The following is a 19,263-nucleotide window of genomic DNA, read 5'->3' on the forward strand; positions in this document are numbered from 1 at the left end:
TTTCTGATGGCACTGGTACGATCCACGTAGATCCTTAAGGCACGGACTACGTCCAATGATGCATCTCCCGCAGAAAGGTCCAGCCCTTGGAAGGCCGTGACAACAATTTATTTGTTATGGTGGAATTTAGACACCACTTCAGGAAGATACCCAGATTTGGTTCTTAGAATCGCTCTATTTAAAAAAAAAAACACCAAAAAAAAAAAAACACAGAAATGGAGGGTGACAATGTCCCTGAATCTGAAACTTATAGCTGAAGCAATAGCCAGTAGAAAGAGAACTTTAGCCGTCAACCATTTAAGATCCACTCTTTTTAGTGGTTCAAATGGGGCAACTTGAAGGGCCTTTAGGACAGTCCCAAGGCACTGTAGGAGGAACAAAAGAACAACATTCCCTTGAAAAAAATTGCACATCCTGCAGGTTAGCAATTTTCTTTTGGAACCATACACTTAATGCTGACACTTGTACTCTCAAGGAAGCCACCCATAAACCTTTATGCATTCCTGCTTGAAGGAATGTTAATACTCTGGAAACTACGAAAACCCAAAAGGTCAAATTTTCTAATTGCTTGTTGTGAGAATCCTCTTGCTTTCAGGATGGAAGTCTCAAAACCCACGCCGTCAAGGACAGTCGATCCAGGTGTTTGTGATAACCAGGACCCTGAGACAGTAGATCTAGACGTTGAAGGAGTAGGTAGGAATGGAGCATCCATCGACATCTTCTGCAGATCTGTGTACCAATGTCTTCTGGACCAAGCCAGAGCTATTAGTATCACTGCACCCTTACCTTGTGTCTTACCTTCCGCATCACCCTGGATCACAAGGCAATTGGTGGAAACACATGAGCCAGGCGAAGGTTGACAAGTCATCCACAAACATCGCTCTGGGATCCTTTGTTCTTGACCTGTATGCGGAAACTTTGTTGTTCTGATGGGGCGCCATGAGATCTCTCTATGGTAACCCCCATTATCTACCAGAGTTTTTAAGACCTTGGGGTGTAAAGCCCATTCGTTTGCATGAATGGTGTGTCGACTGAGAAAATCCGCTTCCAGTTTCGGACTCCCGGAATGAATACTGCGGACAAGGCTGGATAATGAAGTTATGCCCACCTTAACGTGTGACTTACCTTCTTCATTGTGTTTTGGCTGCACGTTCCTCCCTGATGGTTGAGGTACGCTGCCATTACAATGTCCGAGCGGATTTGAACTGGTTTCATCAGAAGGATATTCTTTGCCTGAATAAATGCCATGTACATGGCCCGAAGTTCCAATATATTTATTGGCAGACAACTTTCTTCTTTGGTCCACTGCCTCTGGAAACAACTCCTTCCCGACACTTCTCCCCAGCCCTGCAGGCTGGCATCCATTGTCAAAGTTTCCCAATCTGATATCCAAAGGAGCCTCCCTTTGTCCAGATAGGATGTCTATAACCACAAAGCTACTGACCTCCTAACTTCCAGAGGAAGACCATAATCTGTGCTTTTATGGTCTGATGGAAAGGATTAGACGTTGCAGATGTTTAGAGTGGAACAGAGTATACTCCATCACGTCGAATGTCTACACCATCAAACCCATTACACTCATTACCGCGTAAATGGACACCGTTTGACTGTCTAGCAACACCTGAATCCTTAAGTGAATTTTGGATATTTTGATCAGAGGTAAAAGTACTCTCTGAATACCCAATTCCAACACAGCCCCCAAGTGAGTCATCCGTTGTGACGGAACCAGAGATGACTTTGCCCACTTTATGAGCCAACCCTATCTCTGTAACAAGTGGTTGTCTGTTGCAGATGACACTGAACAATTCCTGAGACTGTGCCAGGATAAGTCGTCGAGGTATGGATTTTTTTAAATTCTTATCCGCTGCTAACGGAGATAAGATGCCATCGCCACCATAATTTTGGTGAATACTCTGGGAGCTGTGGTCAGTCCAAAAGGTAGGGCCTGAACTGAAAATGATGCTGGAGAATAGCAAACTCGACATAGCACTGATGTGACAGTGCTACAGGAACATGTAGATAAGCATCCTGGATATTCAGGGATACCATAAAATCCTCCTGCTCCATGGCCAAAATAATGGACCGTAAAGTCTCCATATGAAACCCGAGGCACCCAAATGTACTTGTTCAGCGCTTTGAGATTGAGTATGGGCCGGAACGACCCATTTGGCTTCTGGACTAAAAACAGGTTGGAATAAAAACCTTGTACTCGTTGTGTAGGAGGAACTGCAATCATCACTCCTGACTGAAGCAACTCCTGAACTGCCTCCTGCAAAGCCCTGGTCTTCGTTTCCACTGAAGACGGGCTGGTACAAACTTTTCAATTAGGGTGTTTCTTGAAAACACCTACAGAACCTGGTATTCCCAGGTGGTTTACCATCCAAGTACTAAACCAGGACCAACACTGCTTAGCTTCCAAGATCAGATAAGATTGGGCATGTCCAGAGTGGTGTGGCTGTAGATCATAACGGAGATACCGCTTCTTACACCCACTAGACTGCTGCCAGTTCTGTGTAAACTGAAGAAGTCAGCCTCCCACCCTGGGTTACCCCAGATGGAGGCCCGCACCATCAGGCTGATGGCTAATCTTCTGATTTGAAAATCGGTCATCTGGTAGCCCAATAACTTTTATAGTCTTACCAGACTTGTTGGATTGGGACTGTTTGCCATTTCCATTTCCTTTTGCTTTTCCTTGATTACAAAAGAACCGAAAAGCTGGAAACTAGGCTCGAATGTGTGTGTGAAAGGAAAACTTCCCTTTCTTGGAGTCTGCTTCCGACTCCAAAATACTGTTTAATGCCAAAAAGAATACCTCCAGTAAACAAGGATAAGACTTCAGAACCTTCTTGGATTCTAAGTCAGCTTACCATGTACATAGCCAACCCACTCTGCGAGCTGCTACTGCTGAAGCCCGAGAGACAATTGTACCCATATCCAGGGCCGCTTATCGCTGCCTGTTTGATATGGGCAATATGGGATTTTTGCTCTCTAAATGCCATTGAAAGATCCTCCTTCAATGCATCAGCAGAGGCTGCCACTGCTTACACCATCCAGGCTGAAGCCATGGCTGGTCTAATGATTGCCCAAGACAAGGAAAAAATGGTTTTTAGAAAACCATTGATTCTCCTATCCGTGACATCATTTATGTTGAAAGCAGAAGTAATGTAGATTTTAATACCAATCTATGATATGCAAATCTACTTTGGGAGCCACATCCCTTTTTTAAACAGTCACCAGCTGGACGAGGATAACTGGAATTTCATTCTTTGGAATTCTAACTTCCAACTGGACGTAACCCAAACCACTTGCGTAATTTCCATCAGCTGTTTTGGGACGTTTAAACACAGTTGCTTTAATTTTTTAACACAGGCTCTGCTGCCTCTTATAAGGCTAGAATGGCTTACATACTGTAGCACTAAGCTCAGGTATGTCCAGTGAGCTGAGACCTTTCTCCGAAGTGCAATGAGTCCTCATCCTCCGACGAGTCCTCATCTAAAACCTGAGTCCTCATCTAAAACCTGAAGATGTTGTATTATGTCTATGTGATTTACTAACCACCGGCCCTTTTGTTGAGAGGCTGCCAATTCCCGAGGTGGATAAACATCAGAATGAATGTTGCATGTAAGGGTTAATAGGGTAACCTATCCCTGGTATAGGAGCTGGCCTTATCTGCTCAGCTATACTGGATAAGGTCTATGCAAAAGTAGCCCATGAAGATTCAACTAGAACCTGTGCTTGCCTCGGTTATTTAAGAGGCTTTGGTGACAACTAAAACATTTTGCACATAATCCCTTTTGAACCAGATCCTGATAGGTTAACCCAGCAGACCAACATGAAATGAGTGTTGGTGCTGCTGTGGAAAGTATTTTCTTCGCCCTTGCCACTCTTAGACAGAATAAATAAATCACACCTCTACAGTGTTACTACACAACTTGTGACTGTAATTCATTTAAAATTTGTTAAAGTGACACACAATCCGACCCTACCCTGCTTTGCACCAGTACCGAGGATCGGAATACACAGAAAAACTGACAGAATTATAGTAAAGTCAGCAAATCAGTCACAGGTTATACATTAGTATAATAAGCAATATGAGCACATAATCTACTACAAATACATTTCAAGTATGTATCAACCCTAGGGATCGCAGCCTGATACTACCCCTGGAGCCTATGATGCCTAGGGCCTAGCACTGGTGCACCCTAGGTGGCAGGCTAGTCAGCGACTGTTCGGTAGTCTCCTCCCAAAACAGTGTGGCTGGCCACATCCTGGTAGCGTCTGCTGGACTTGCTAGTACATCCCACACAGACGGCCGCCGAAACAGCGTTGTCGTGACCCGGCAGGGAGTTGTTGGAGCGACTAAGGTACGTATAAGATGCGTTTTAGAAAGATCGCTCAAAAAAATAAAGACTATAAAAATAAAAAAAGCTTATGGCTGCTAAAAAAAAAAACAAAAAACAAGCAGCCTTCTTGACCATGGTCCAGCTCCTGCCACACCAAACAAAAAACTGATTTGCCTGAGCCAGGGGGCGGGGATATATGGACGGGCCCGTTGCATGCTGGGAGGCCGAAAGCTTTGACCGATTGGTGCAAATCCGCTGTCGCGTCATCATATCCCAATGTTACCTGTGGACCCTGCCAAAGAAAGACCCAGTTCCACTCAATACATTTCTGGAATTGTGCAAGGGAAGATTTTCCCCCTCAAATCACAACTTTAAATCAAATTCACCTTTAGTCATTATAAACTGCTAGGAATATATATTCTTGTTATTTTGTAAATGGCAAATTACAGTATTTAGCAGTTCATTAATGAGTTTACACAGGAAATTTTATTATTAAGGAGAAACAAAAATGCTATCTCCCCCAAATGAGAGGATTTTTGGTCACTTACTGTTAACATCCTTTTCTCTTAAGCAGGCGGGGGAACACTGAACCATGGGATTGCAGGATAGGCCTGGAGTTGGCACTTCAAATAAAACTGTAGCTTTGAAATGGAGCTCATCCCCACTGCAACCCCATAATTCCAGTACTACTTTAAAAGAGTCCGGCAATGAGCATCAGTAACCCCGTGAGACTGTCTTTTTCCCTACTGGTTTGTTTTGTTGTTCTGTCAAGAACCAAAACCTTTGCAAAACTGAGTGTGCCAATAGGAATTCAAGGTTTCCCCCGGTCTGCTTAAGAGAAAAGCATTCAACAGTATGTGATCCAAAATCCTCTGTTCTCTTGTAGCAAGGCTGGGGACACTGGACCATGGGACGTTCATCAGCCAACCCCAGAGGAGGGACCGCTCAGCGTGCCTGACCAGAGAACTGAAGGCCCAAACTTGGCGTCGATAGATATGTGGACAGAGGACCAAATAGTTGCACGACAGACTTGTTCTGCAGAAGCCCTGTGTTGGGCTACCCAGGAGGCTGCCACCGCCCAAGTGGAATGCGCCGACACCCGGCCTGGAGCTGGTCACCCCACACTTGAATAGGCTCGAGTGATAGCTGAGTGATCCAATGTGCAATGTTCTGCTTTGTAGCTGGCCAGCCACATTTATTTGTGTCATAAAGAAGCAGAGGATCTGTGCAGCAGACAGAATAAGTCTTGTCCAAGTAAATACGCAGAGCTCAGACTACATCTACCAAAGCCAGATCATCCCAATCCCAGAAAATAGGATTTTAATTACCTACCGGTAAATCCATTTCTCGTAGTCCATAAGGGATATTGGGGAATCTAGTACAATGGGGTATAGACGGGTTCCAAAGGAGCCAGTGCGCTTTAAATTTCTTCACTGGGTGTGCTGGCTCCTCCCCTAGGCAGTTATAAGTAAAAACGTGCCTGAAGGAGAAGACATATATGAGAGAAGGAAACATGACAACAAAAATGGTGAACTTTATAAACCAGAACACCACTAACATATGACCAGCAACGGCTGGAAAACAGCAACAGCTGAACAGGTAACCATATAAAAAAAAAACTGCAGAAAAGTCGACGCACTGAGGCGAGTGCCCAATATCCCTTATGGACTACAAGAAAAAGTTTTACAGGTAGGTAAGTAAAATCCTATTTTTTCTAGCATCCATAAGGGATATTGGGGAATCTAGTACGATGGGGACATCCCAAAGCTTCCAGAACGTGCGGAGACTGCTGCAGAACCACCTGCCCAAACTGGGTATCCTCTTTGGTCAAGGTATCAAAATTGTAGAACTTCACAAAGGTGTTCTTATCCAACCAGGTAGCAGCTCGGCACAGTTGCAAGGCCGAGACTCCACGGGCAGCCGTCCAGGAAGAGCCCACTGATCTTGTAGAGTGCGCCTTCAGAGACTTAGGAACAGGTAAGGCTGCCGACACACAGGTCTGTTGGATAGTAATCCTAATTCAACGAGCAATGGAGTGCTTCGAAGCAGGACAACCTTTTCTCTGCGCATCATAGAGCACGAACAAGGAATCAGTCTTTCTGATCCAAGCTGTTCACTTGGCATAGATTTTCAAGGCACGCACAGCATCCAATGCCTCCGGAGGAGCAGAAGAATCAGAACTGGACAGAACCACAATAGGTTGATTCAGGTGAAACGAGGAGACAACCTTCGGCAGGAACTGCTGTCTAGTACGGAGCTCCGCTCTGTCCTCGTAAAAGACCAAGTATGGACTTTTACACGATAAGGCCCCCAATTCTGAGATACATCGAGCAGAAGCCAGGGCCAGCAACATCCCCGTCTTCCACGTGAGGTACTTGTCTTCTACAGTCAGCAGAGGTTCAAACCAGGAGGATGAGGAGGACTGTAGAAATTCCAACACTACATTCAAATCCCAGGGTGCCATAGGCGGCACAAAAGGAGGTTGTATGTGGAGCACCCCCTGCAAGAAGGTCTGAACTTCTGGGAACACTGCCAATTTCTTCTGGAACAAAATGGAGAGCGCTGAAATCTGGACCTTAATGGAACCCAGACGTAAGCCCTTATCCACACCAGCCTGCAGGAAACATAAGAAACGTCCCAAGTGGGACTCAGCAGGCGGATACGTGCGTTCCTCGCACCAAGAGATACTTCTCCAGATATGATAGTGTTTTTACGTGACAGGCTTCCTGGCCTGAACCATGGTAGCAATAAACTTTTTGGAAAAGCCCTTGTGAGCTAGGATGTTCCGCTCAACCTTCATGCCGTCAAACGAAGTTGCCGTAAGTCCGGGTAGACGAACGGTTCTTGTTGAAGATCTCTTCTGAGAGGTAGAAGGCCAAGGGTCTTCGATGGACATGTCCAGAAGATCCACGTACCACGCCCTCCAAGGCCAGTCCGGGGTAATCAGAATTGCCTTGACTCCCCGATTTCTGATGCGCTTGAGAACCGTGGGAACAACAGAATCGGAGGAAACAGGTAGACCAGCCGGTAAGGCCAAGGCGACGTCAGTGCATCTACTGCCCTCACCTGAGGACCCCTGGTTCGTAAGCAATTCCAGCGATGCTTCTTGTTGAGATGAGAAGCCATCATGTCTATCTGTGGGCAGCCCCACCGGTGGATAATCTGCTGAAACACCTGCTGGTGGAAAGCCCACTCCCCCGGCTGGAGATTGTGACGACTCAGGTAGTCCACTTCCCAGTTGTCTACTCCGGAATGAAGATTGCGGACATTGCTCTTGCATGTCTTTCTGTCCATAGGAGTATCCTTGACACCTCTTGCATGCAGGCTCTGCTTTTTGTCCATCCTTGCCGATTGACGAACGCCACTGCTGTGGCGTTGTCAGACTGTACTTGGATCGCGTGACACCTGAGCAGAGGAGAGGCCTGAAGCAGAGCATTGTAGATCACCCTTAGTTCCAGAATGTTGATCGGAAGGAGGCTTTCGTGGGCTGACCACCTGCCCTGGAACCGCGCCCCTTGGGGACAGCTCCCCATCCCCTTAGACTCGCATCAGTCTGAGGAGGGTCCAATCCTGAATTCCGAAGTAGATTGGGAGGACTGTAGCCACCACAGAAGGAAAACCCTGGCCTGAGGTGACCGCCGTATCATGCGGTGCATCTGAAGATGCGATCCAGACCATTTGCTCAGGAGATCCAGCTGAAAAGTCCTGGCATGGAACCTCCCATATTGGATCGCCTCGTATGAGGAGGCCATCTTTCCCAACAATCTTATGCAAAGATGGATGGACACTCGAGTAGGTCAAAGCACCATGCGGACCATCTCCCTTGAGAAACAAGATCCCTGACCCAGGTATCCTGGCAGGAGGCATCCCAGACGCGGCTTAAGTGACGCAGTCGAGCTCCCCTCGGGGTGGGCGGGCACAGTCATGCTGAGGCCTTAGTGGAAGCAGAACTGGTGGTCTGTTCCTGAGAGCTGGTGCTTGCAGGCTTTCTTGACTTAACTCTGGTGCCTCTAGCCACATTGAAGGCACCTCTGGCCTTAGATCGAAATCTGTGAGACCGAAAGGACTGTACAGACGACCCGGGGTAGGAGCGTCTCGCCGCCGGGTCCCCAGAAGGGAGAAATGTGGATTTCCCAACCGTAACTTTGGGGTTGAATTGGATACGTGGATTTCCAAAGGGCGATTCCCCTGAAAAGGGGAGGGATTCCACACTGCGTGTGAATTCTGCATCCACTATCCACTGACGCAACCGCAAGGCCCTGCGCGCCGGCACTGCCATGGCAGAGGTCCTAGCATTAATGTTCCCCATCTGCTTGAGGGGATCACAGAGGACACGTGTAGTGTCCTGAATGTGCTTTAGGAGGGTCACCATAGTGACCAGAGGCATAGCCCCAGAGAGGCCCTCCTGAATTTGCGCGGCCCATGAATGAATGGCATGGGTCATCCAGCAACCCGCAGTGACAGGCCTTTGCGATACACCTGCTGCCATGTAAATAGATTTGTGTAGCTTCTATTTTCCTATCCCCAGGATCCTTTATGGTAAAGGAGCCCGGGGCAGGCAGCACCGCCTTTTTGGACCGTCGAAAGACTGATACATCAACCCCCAGGATTTCCTCACAAAATTTCCTACCTTCAGGAGCACATGGGAAATTGCGCAAAAACTTTTATGACAATTTTTTTGTCTGGATTTTTCCAGGCCAATTTGAATAGGTCATCTAACTCTGCAGAATCAGGGAAAGTGACATTAGGCTTGTTTTGTTCAAAGAAAAAAATGACTGCTGTGACGCAGTGTCCTCTAGTGGGAGCTTTAACACATCCCGTATAGTCAGAATTAGGGGTTCAATAACCTGAGCAGAATCGCTACCCCCACTAACGGGGTCCAAGTCTCCTCATCTTCATGTATATCTTCAGCTGTGTCAGATAGAGCAGGCAAACCACGCTTTTGTGGTCCTGCATAAGAGGAGGGGGGCTGTGTAACATCTGCCCTAGCAGCTAAATCTGCAACAGCATGTTGTAGTAGCTGAGTATTCTGAACATTAGCAGTGAGCTGGGATGACATATCAGACATCATATATTTCAGAGACCCTAGCCATGCAAGCTCTGGACCCCCTCCTCCAGCCCCTTCATTGATTTGTGAAGATTGGCTGCATTGTTCACAAGAAACAGAATCAGATGATACTGGAGAGAATCTAGTGTGACATACACGGCACAGCTTGTGTTTACCCATGTTTCACAGTAAGCACAACATACACACAGACAGTAATATATCGCAAGCCTGCCCTTACTGTATGTGAGAGGAGACACACAGAGAGAAGGACACCACCACACCCCTAGCTGTACAGCCCCAGTGAGGCCGACAGCTAACGATATCACAGTGAACACTAATATGTCTGTCCTGTAGAGGACCCAGATAGTGTACACTAACAGCTCTCCCCCTTTGCTACACCCTGTACCAGTTTTCCAGTGTGTCTTGTGAGGCAGGAAGCACTGTGTGTGCCGTCTGTGGCTGCATTAAGCAGAGGAAGGCACCAAACTGCCTCTGGTCCCACTCTGAGGTAGCTCCGCCCCCTCCAATGGCACCGGAGCTACAGTGATTTATACTGGCAATGGCTCCTGTTTGCTTAAAAACATCACACAAGTGCTAGTTCAAGCGATTGTCAGCCAGTCTACATGGGGGACCCTAGTGGGACCCCCCAGGTGGGTTCCGTACGCCGTGCCCACGGTCTGCCGCACTTTGAACCGGGGGACGCCCTAGCGGGGCCCCCGGTTTGTACTCACCACAGACGTCGCCTTTAGGCAGTGTTAGGGGTGTGCGGCGTGCTGCGATTGTGACAGCCAAGGTGCAGTGCCCCACTGAACAACAAACCCTCAGGACGGTGGCCCTGCAGCGGGGAAGCGGCTCTGCACCTCGCAAGGCTGGTGACCATCCCCCCACTAGCTCCCACGGTGCAGGTATGCTGTTGCCCAAACAGCATACCGAAAATAACAAACCTTAAAAAGAAATTGAAGAACACACTTTGGAGCTCAGATGTGCATCCTCTCCTGAGGGCACTTTTTTCTAAACTGCCTGTGGGAGGGGAAATAGAGTGGAGGAGCCAGCACACCCAGTTAAGAAATGTAAAGTACACCGGCTCCTTTGGACCCTGTCTATACACCATCGTACTAGATTCCCCAATATGCATTATGGATGCTAGAGAAAAGACAATTTTCTGGTGAAAATCCCAAACAACTTTCGGCTGGAATGAAGGAACTGTATGTAAATCCGCTCTACTGGGTTAGCTCCCGATGCTATTCAATACATCGACAAGTGACCCTCAATTGTCGCGAATCCTTCTCTCACCCCGGAGGATGAGAGAAGAAATCCGACAAAAGTGCTGCCGCAAGGCTCATTCTGTCGGGAATCAGCATCGCGGCGGGGAGTTAAGTCGGAGAATGTCCGTTCTCCCGACAATTCAACCTGTTAAGTCCGGGAGAACGGGCCTTCGCAGACTTAACTTGAGCTGAATTGTATAGCGACGGGAGCTAACTCCCGACGCTATTCAACGGTCGGTGAATTGAATCGACCCCAAGGAATATGGAAAAAAAAAGGTGACTTACAAGACAATTTGGGAAGTTACAACCAAAAAAAAACAAACAAAAAAAAAAAAACAGTCACTGGCATTACAGGGTTGCAGGGGGATGGAGCTGCGTTTTAAAGTTAGTTTTAGTGCCAACTTCAGCCACAACCTGCAATCCAACAGTCCAGTGTACCCCAGCCTTGCTGAAAGATGAAGTTATTTTGAAGTCTCAAGTTCTTGAAGCGCTTTCCTGCATCTGTTATAGTTAAAGAACCTCTGAACTGGATCAGCCACTCACACTGGTTATAAACCCAAATGGAGCAGCAGTGGGTATTTCATCATTGCTTCTAGTGTCAGAGTGCATAACCTGCATTTTCCTTTCTAATAACTGCTTGAAAGATTATGTACTTCACTAATGGAGGAATGACTCCCAATTGATTCAGACACAACCCTATACTAGCACAGATAATGTGCATAGTACAAGGAAATTACTTTTGCAAATGAATTGCAGTTTCTTCCGGCTATACATATAAATTAAAATCTACTGCCAGCGATTCCTCCTCAGAGGCAACTAGGAGATATATTCTGCATTTATGAGGTCAGGTATTCAGCTTCTCAATTCATTAGGAATTAGCGAGCTCTTGAGTAATGAGGCACCTGTATCTCAGTGAGGTCACTGGTTCCTAGGGAATTCACAGGCAAGTACATGGGCTCTGGTTCTGTTAAAACGAATCAAATGGAAAAAGTAGCTGCCAGAAAATCACAAACACACAAAAAAAACATAATGTACCAATATGCAAGCAAAAACATCCAAGTGGATATGCTGACATTGGGAACAATGGGTTCTAATGTCAATTCTGCATACGAGCATTGTACTGGTGTTAAAAACAAACCTGCATTCTAACACCAGTGTGTTGGGAGGCTGATTTGGACTCCACAGTGCTTTAAAAACCTACATATGAAAAAATCCTATACAGTTACAAATGAAGGAAGTTTAAACATTTAACATTTTATTTTTTGTCTCCAGGAAACTGTTTTATCTCCACAATAAAATTTCAAAAACCCAAACTGCTCCTACATGACACCTCACATCCACAAGCACTGATGTGGGGAAAAGGCTATTAGCAGCTTCACACTTACAGCCAACACATGAAAACTGCAAATATATGCAGTGCAGCACTCCTACAGTCTGCAGAGATTATCCAATGTGCACTTCAGCGAAAGACCCCAAAATAAGCACAGGGAAGACTTTATATGAATACACAAGAAACAGAATAGCATTATTTAATATATAACAGAACAATAGTAAAACAACTGAACATGGGGGTAGAGTGCAGTGGAAAGACGAAGATTCGGATGACTTGTAACACCACACCATAGCTCTGAGACGATAGAAGATAATTTTACGCATTTCCAAAAGCAAACTCGACTGATTCATTTGCTACAATGCTGATGAGTGGTTTAATTAGATCATCTATATGTGCATCTCTTGCGATGGGTGTAAAACATTGGTTGTAAGATTAAGTTAATAAGATATCCAATGTAGATAACAGGGACAAGTTATACTGGATGCATCATTTTATACACAGGTTGAGTATCCAAAATGCTTGGGACCAGAGGTATTTTGGATATCAGATTTCTCTGTATTTTGGAATAATTGCATACCATAATAAGATGTCATGGCGATGGGACCCAAGTCTAAGCACAGAATGCATTTATGTTTCATATACACACAGCCTGAAGGTAATTTTAGCCATTATTTTTAATAACTTTGTGCATTAAACAATGTGTTTACATACACACAATTCATTTACGCTTCCTATACACCTTATACAAACAGCCTGAAGGTCAATACAATAATAAGAATTTACTTACCGATAATTCTATTTCTCATAGTCCGTAGTGGATGCTGGGGACTCCGTCAGGACCATGGGGAATAGCGGGCTCCGCAGGAGACAGGGCACATCTAAAAAAGCTTTTAGGTCACATGGTGCGTACTGGCTCCTCCCCCTATGACCCTCCTCCAAGCCTCAGTTAGGTACTGTGCCCGGACGAGCGTACACAATAAGGAAGGATCTTGAATCCCGGGTAAGACTCATACCAGCCACACCAATCACACCGTACAACTTGTGATCTGAACCCAGTTAACAGTATGATAACAAAACGAAGTAGCCTCTGAAAAGATGGCTCACAACAACAGTAATAACCCGATTTTGTAACAATAACTATGTACAAGCATTGCAGACAATCCGCACTTGGGATGGGCGCCCAGCATCCACTACGGACTATGAGAAATAGAATTATCGGTAAGTAAATTCTTATTTTCTCTAACGTCCTAGTGGATGCTGGGGACTCCGTCAGGACCATGGGGATTATACCAAAGCTCCCAAACGGGCGGGAGAGTGCGGATGACTCTGCAGCACCGAATGAGAAAACTCCAGGTCCTCTTTAGCCAGAGTATCAAATTTGTAAAATTTTACAAACGTGTTCTCCCCTGACCACGTAGCTGCTCGGCAAAGTTGTAATGCCGAGACCCCTCGGGCAGCCGCCCAAGATGAGCCCACCTTCCTTGTGGAGTGGGCCTTTACATATTTAGGCTGTGGCACGCCTGCCACAGAATGTGCAAGTTGGATTGTGCTACAGATCCAACGTGCAATCGTCTGTTTAGACGCAGGAGCACCCATCTTGTTGGGTGCATACAATGTAAACAACGAGTCAGTTTTTCTGACTCCAGCTGTCCTTGAAATATATATTTTTAATGCTCTGACAACGTCCAGTAACTTGGAGTCCTCCAAGTCGCTAGTAGCCGCAGGCACCACAATAGGCTGGTTTAAGTGAAATGCCGAAACCACCTTAGGGAGAAATTGAGGACGCGTCCTCAATTCTGCCCTGTCCGAATGGAATATCAGATATGGGCTCTTGTATGACAAAGCTGCCAACTCTGAAACTCTCCTGGCAGAAGCCAGGGCCAACAGCATGGTTACCTTCCATGTAAGGTATTTTAATTCTACCGATTTTAACGGCTCAAACCAATGAGATTTGAGAAAATTTAGAACCACGTTCAAATCCCACGGTGCCACTGGAGGCACTATTGGGGGTTGTATATGTAGTACACCTTTGACAAAAGTTTGTACTTCAGGCACTGACGCCAATTCCTTCTGGAAGAAAATTGATAAGGCCGAAATTTGAACTTTAATGGACCCCAATTTTAGGCCCATAGACAATCCTGCTTGCAGGAAATGTAAGAATCGACCCAATTGAAATTCTTCCGTTGGAGCCTTCTTGGCCTCACACCACGCAACATATTTTCGCCAAATGCGGTGATAATGTTGTACAGTCACTTCCTTCCTAGCCTTAATCAAGGTAGGAATAACTTCCTCTGGAATGCCCTTTTCTTTTAGAATCCGGCGTTCAACCGCCATGCCGTCAAACGCAGACGCGGTAAGTCTTGGAACATACAAGGTCCCTGCTGAAGCAGATCCCTTCTCAGAGGTAGAGGCCACGGATCCTCCGTGAGCATCTCTTGAAGTTCCGGATACCAAGTTCTCCTTGGCCAGTCCGGAGCCACCAGTATCGTTCTTACTCCTCTTTTCCGTATAATTCTCAGCACCTTTGGTATGAGAGGCAGAGGAGGAAACACATACACTGACTGGAACACCCACGGTGTTACCAGAGCGTCCACAGCTATTGCCTGAGGGTCTCTTGACCTGGCGCAATACCTGTCCAATTTTTTGTTGAGGCGAGACGCCATCATGTCTACCTTTGGTTTTTCCCAACGGTTCACAATCATGTGGAAAACTTCTGGATGAAGTCCCCACTCTCCCGGGTGAAGGTCGTGTCTGCTGAGGAAATCTGCTTCCCAGTTGTCCACTCCCGGGATGAACACTGCTGACAGTGCTATGACATGATTCTCCGCCCAGCGCAGAATCCTTGCCGCTTCTGCCATTGCACTCCTGCTTCTCGTGCCGCCTTGTCGGTTTACGTGGGCGACTGCCGTGATGTTGTCGGACTGGATCAACACCGGCTGACCCTGAAGCAGCGGTTTTGCCAGACTTAGAGCATTGTAGATCGCTCTTAGCTCCAGTATATTTATGTGAAGAGACGTCTCCAGGTTTGACCACACGCCCTGGAAGTTTCTTCCCTTTGTGACTGCTCCCCAACCTCGTAGGCTGGCATCCGTAGTCACCAGGACCCAGTCCTGTATGCCGAATCTGCGGCCCACTAACAGATGGGCAGTCTGCAGCCACCACAGGAGAGACAACCTTGTTCTTGGTGACAGTGCTATCCGCTGATGCATGTGCAGATGCGATCCGGACCATTTGTCCAGCAGATCCCACTGAAATGTCCGTGCATGGAATCTGCCGAATGGAATCGCTTCGTACGAAGCCACCATCTTTCCCAGGACTCTTGTGCATTGATGTACTGACACCGTTCCTGGTTTTAGGAGGTTCCTGACAAGTTCGGATAACTCCCTTGCTTTCTCCTCCGGGAGAAACACCTTTTTCTGAACCGTGTCCAGAATCATTCCCAGGAACAGCAGACGAGTTGTCGGGGTCAATTGAGATTTTGGAAGATTCAGAATCCACCCGTGTTGCTGGAGCACTACCTGGGTTAGTGCTACACCGACTTCCAGCTGTTCTCTGGACTTTGCCCTTATCAGGAGATCGTCCAAGTAAGGGATAATTAATACGCCTTTTCTTCGTAGAAGAACCATCATTTCGGTCATTACCTTGGTAAAGACCCGAGGGGCCGTAGACAAACCAAACGGCATCGTTTGAAACTGATAATGACAGTCTTGTATCACGAACCTGAGATACCCTTGGTGTGAGGGGTAAATTGGGACATGCAGATAAGCATCCTTTATGTCCAGGGACACCATGAAGTCCCCTTCTTCCAGATTCGCTATCACTGCTCTGAGTGACTCCATCTTGAACTTGAATTTCTGTATGTACAGGTTCAAGGATTTCAGATTTAGAATAGGTCTTACCGAACCGTCCGGCTTCGGTACCACAAATAGTGTGGAATAATACCCCTTTCCCTGTTGTAGGAGGGGTACCTTGACTATCACCTGCTGAGAATACAGCTTGTGAATGGCTTCCAAAACCGACGTCCTTTCTGAGGGAGACGTTGGCAAAGCAGACTTTAGGAACCGGCGAGGGGGAAACCTTTCGAACTCCAGCATGTAACCCTGAGATATTATCTGCAGGACCCACGGGTCCACTTGTGAGTGAGCCCATTGATTGCTGAAAATCTTAAGTCGAACCCCCACCGTTCCTGGGTCCGCTTGTAAAGCCCCAGCGTCATGCTGATGGCTTTGTAGAAGCCGGGGCGGGCTTCTGTTCCTGGGCAGGGGCTGCGTGCTGCCCTTTCTTACCCTTTCCTCTGCCTCTCGGCAGATAAGACTGTCCTTTTGGTCGCTTTTTATAGGAGCGAAAGGACTGCGGCTGAAAAGACGGTGTCTTTTTCTGTTGTGAAGGGGTCTGAGGTAAAAAGGTGGATTTGCCGGCAGTTGCAGTGGTCACCAGGTCCGAAAGACCGACCCCAAACAATTCCTCTCCTTTATATGGCAATACTTCCATATGCCTCTTGGAATCCGCATCACCTGACCACTGTCGCGTCCATAAACTTCTTCTAGCAGATATGAACATCGCGCTTACTCTTGATGCTAGAGTACAAACATCCCTCTGAGCATCTCGCATATAAAGAAAAGCATCCTTTAATTGCTCTAGAGTCAATAAAATACTGTCCCTATCCAGGGTCTCAATATTTTCAGTCAGAGAATCCAACCACACTACCCCAGCACTGCACATCCAGGCTGAGGCTATTGCCGGTCGCAGTATAACACCCGTATGTGTGTATATACTCTTCAGTGTAGTTTCCAGCCTCCTATCTGCTGGATCCTTGAGGGCGGCCGTATCAGGAGACGGCAACGCCACTTGCTTTGATAAACGTGTGAGCGCCTTATCCACCTTAGGGGGTGATTCCCAGCGCGCCCTAACCTCTGGTGGGAAAGGGTATAATGCCAACAACTTCTTTGAAATTAGCATTTTTCTATCGGGGGTAACCCACGCTTCATCACACACATCATTCAATTCCTCTGATTCTGGGAAAAATACAGGTAGTTTTTTCACCCCCCACATAATACCCCTTTTTGAGGTACCAGTAGTATCAGAGAGCTGCAAAGCCTCCTTCATTGCCGTGATCATATAACGTGTGGCCCTATTGGAAAAATAAGAATTTACTTACCGATAATTCTATTTCTCGTAGTCCGTAGTGGATGCTGGGGACTCCGTCAGGACCATGGGGATTAGCGGGCTCCGCAGGAGACAGGGCACATCTAAAAAGCTTTTTAGGTCACATGGTGTGTACTGGCTCCTCCCCCTATGACCCTCCTCCAAGCCTCAGTTAGGTACTGTGCCCGGACGAGCGTACACAATAAGGAAGGATCTTGAATCCCGGGTAAGACTCATACCAGCCACACCAATCACACCGTACAACTTGTGATCTGAACCCAGTTAACAGTATGATAACAAAACGAAGTAGCCTCTGAAAAGATGGCTCACAACAATAGTAATAACCCGATTTTTGTAACAATAACTATGTACAAGCATTGCAGACAATCCGCACTTGGGATGGGCGCCCAGCATCCACTACGGACTACGAGAAATAGATTTATCGGTAAGTAAAATCTTATTTTCTCTAACGTCCTAGTGGATGCTGGGGACTCCGTCAGGACCATGGGGATTATACCAAAGCTCCCAAACGGGCGGGAGAGTGCGGATGACTCTGCAGCACCGAATGAGAGAACTCCAGGTCCTCTTTAGCCAGAGTATCAAATTTGTAAAATTTTACAAACGTGTTCTCCCCTGACCACGTAGCTGCTCGGCAAAGTTATAATGCCGAGACTCCTCGGGCAGCCGCCCAGGATGAGGCCACCTTCCTTGTGGAATGGGCATCTACATATTTCGGCTGTGGCAGGCCTGCCACAGAATGTGCAAGCTGAATTGTACTACAAATCTAGCGTGCAATAGACTGCTTAGAAGCAGGAGCACCCAGCTTGTTGGGTGCATACAATATAAACAGCAAGTCAGACTTTCTGACTCCAGCCGTCCTAACTATATATATATATATATATATATATATATATATATATATATATATATATATATATATATATATATATATATATATATATATATATATATATTGGGCCCTGACAACGTCTAGTAACTTGGAGTCCTCCAAGTCCCCAGTAGCCGCAGGCACCACAATAGGTTGTTTCAGGTGACAACGCTGACACCCCTTTAGGAAGAAACTGGAGACGAGTCCCAGTTCTGCCCTGTTCAAATGGAAAATTTTAATATGGGCTTTTGTAAAACAAAGCCGCCCATTCTTTTTGACAATCGCCTGGCCGAGGCCAGGACTAACAACATGGTCACTTTCCATGTGAGATATTGGTCAACAGCATGGTCACTTTCCATGTGAGATATTTCAAATCCACAGATTTGAGCGGTTCAAACCAATATGATTTTAAGGAATCCCAACACTATGTTGAGATCTCACGGTGCCCCTAGAGGCACAAAAGAACTGTATATGGAATACACCCTTTACAATCTGGACTTCAGGAACTGAAGTCAATTTTTTTCTGGAAGAAAATCTACAGGGCCGAAATTTAAATCTTAATGAACCCCAATTTGAGGCTCAAAACACTCCTGTTTTCAGGAAGTGCAGAATCGACCTAGTTGAATTTCCTTCGTGGAGCCTTCCTGGCCTTACCCACGCAACATATTTTCACCACATGTGGTGATGACGTTGTGCGGTCACCTCCTTCCTGGCTTTGACCAAGGTAGGTATGACCTCTTATGGAATGCCTTTTTCCCTTCAGAATCCGGTATTCAACCGCCATGCCGTCAAACGCAGCCGCGGTAATTCTTGGAAAAGACATGGTACTTGCTGAAGCAAGTCCCTTCTTAGCTCCCCAGGCCCTTAGTCCTCTGTGAGCATCTCTTGAAGCTCCGGGTACCAAGTCCCTCTTGGCCCATCCGGAGCCACTAGTATAGTTCATACTCCTCTATGTCTTATAATTCTCAATACCTTGGTTATGAGAAACAGAGGAGGGAACCCATACACTGACTGGTACACCCACGGTGTTACCAGAACATCCACAGCTATCGCCTGAAGGTCTCATGACCTGGCGGAATACCTGTCCCGTTTTTCGGGCGGGACGCTATCATGTCCACCTTTGGTCTTTGCCAACGGTCCACAATCATGCTGAAAAACTTCCCTATGAAGTTTCCACTCTCCCGGGTGGAGGTCATGCCTGCTGAGGAAGTCTGCTTCCCAGTCGTCCACTCCCGGAAAGA

The 19,263-nt window shown here is 46.7% G+C and overlaps 1 protein-coding gene and 1 pseudogene across 1 annotated transcript in view; both read right to left on the minus strand.

Moving 5' to 3' along the window:
- Window positions 1–19,263, minus strand: part of UBE2D1 (ubiquitin conjugating enzyme E2 D1) — a 139,598-nt gene that overhangs the window by 56,203 nt on the left and 64,132 nt on the right. The window lies entirely within an intron of this gene.
- On the minus strand, window positions 2,344–2,463 carry LOC134896852 (5S ribosomal RNA; annotated as a pseudogene).

This window comes from Pseudophryne corroboree, chromosome 3 (assembly GCF_028390025.1).
Source record: "Pseudophryne corroboree isolate aPseCor3 chromosome 3, aPseCor3.hap2, whole genome shotgun sequence".
Lineage (NCBI taxonomy): Eukaryota > Metazoa > Chordata > Amphibia > Anura > Myobatrachidae > Pseudophryne > Pseudophryne corroboree.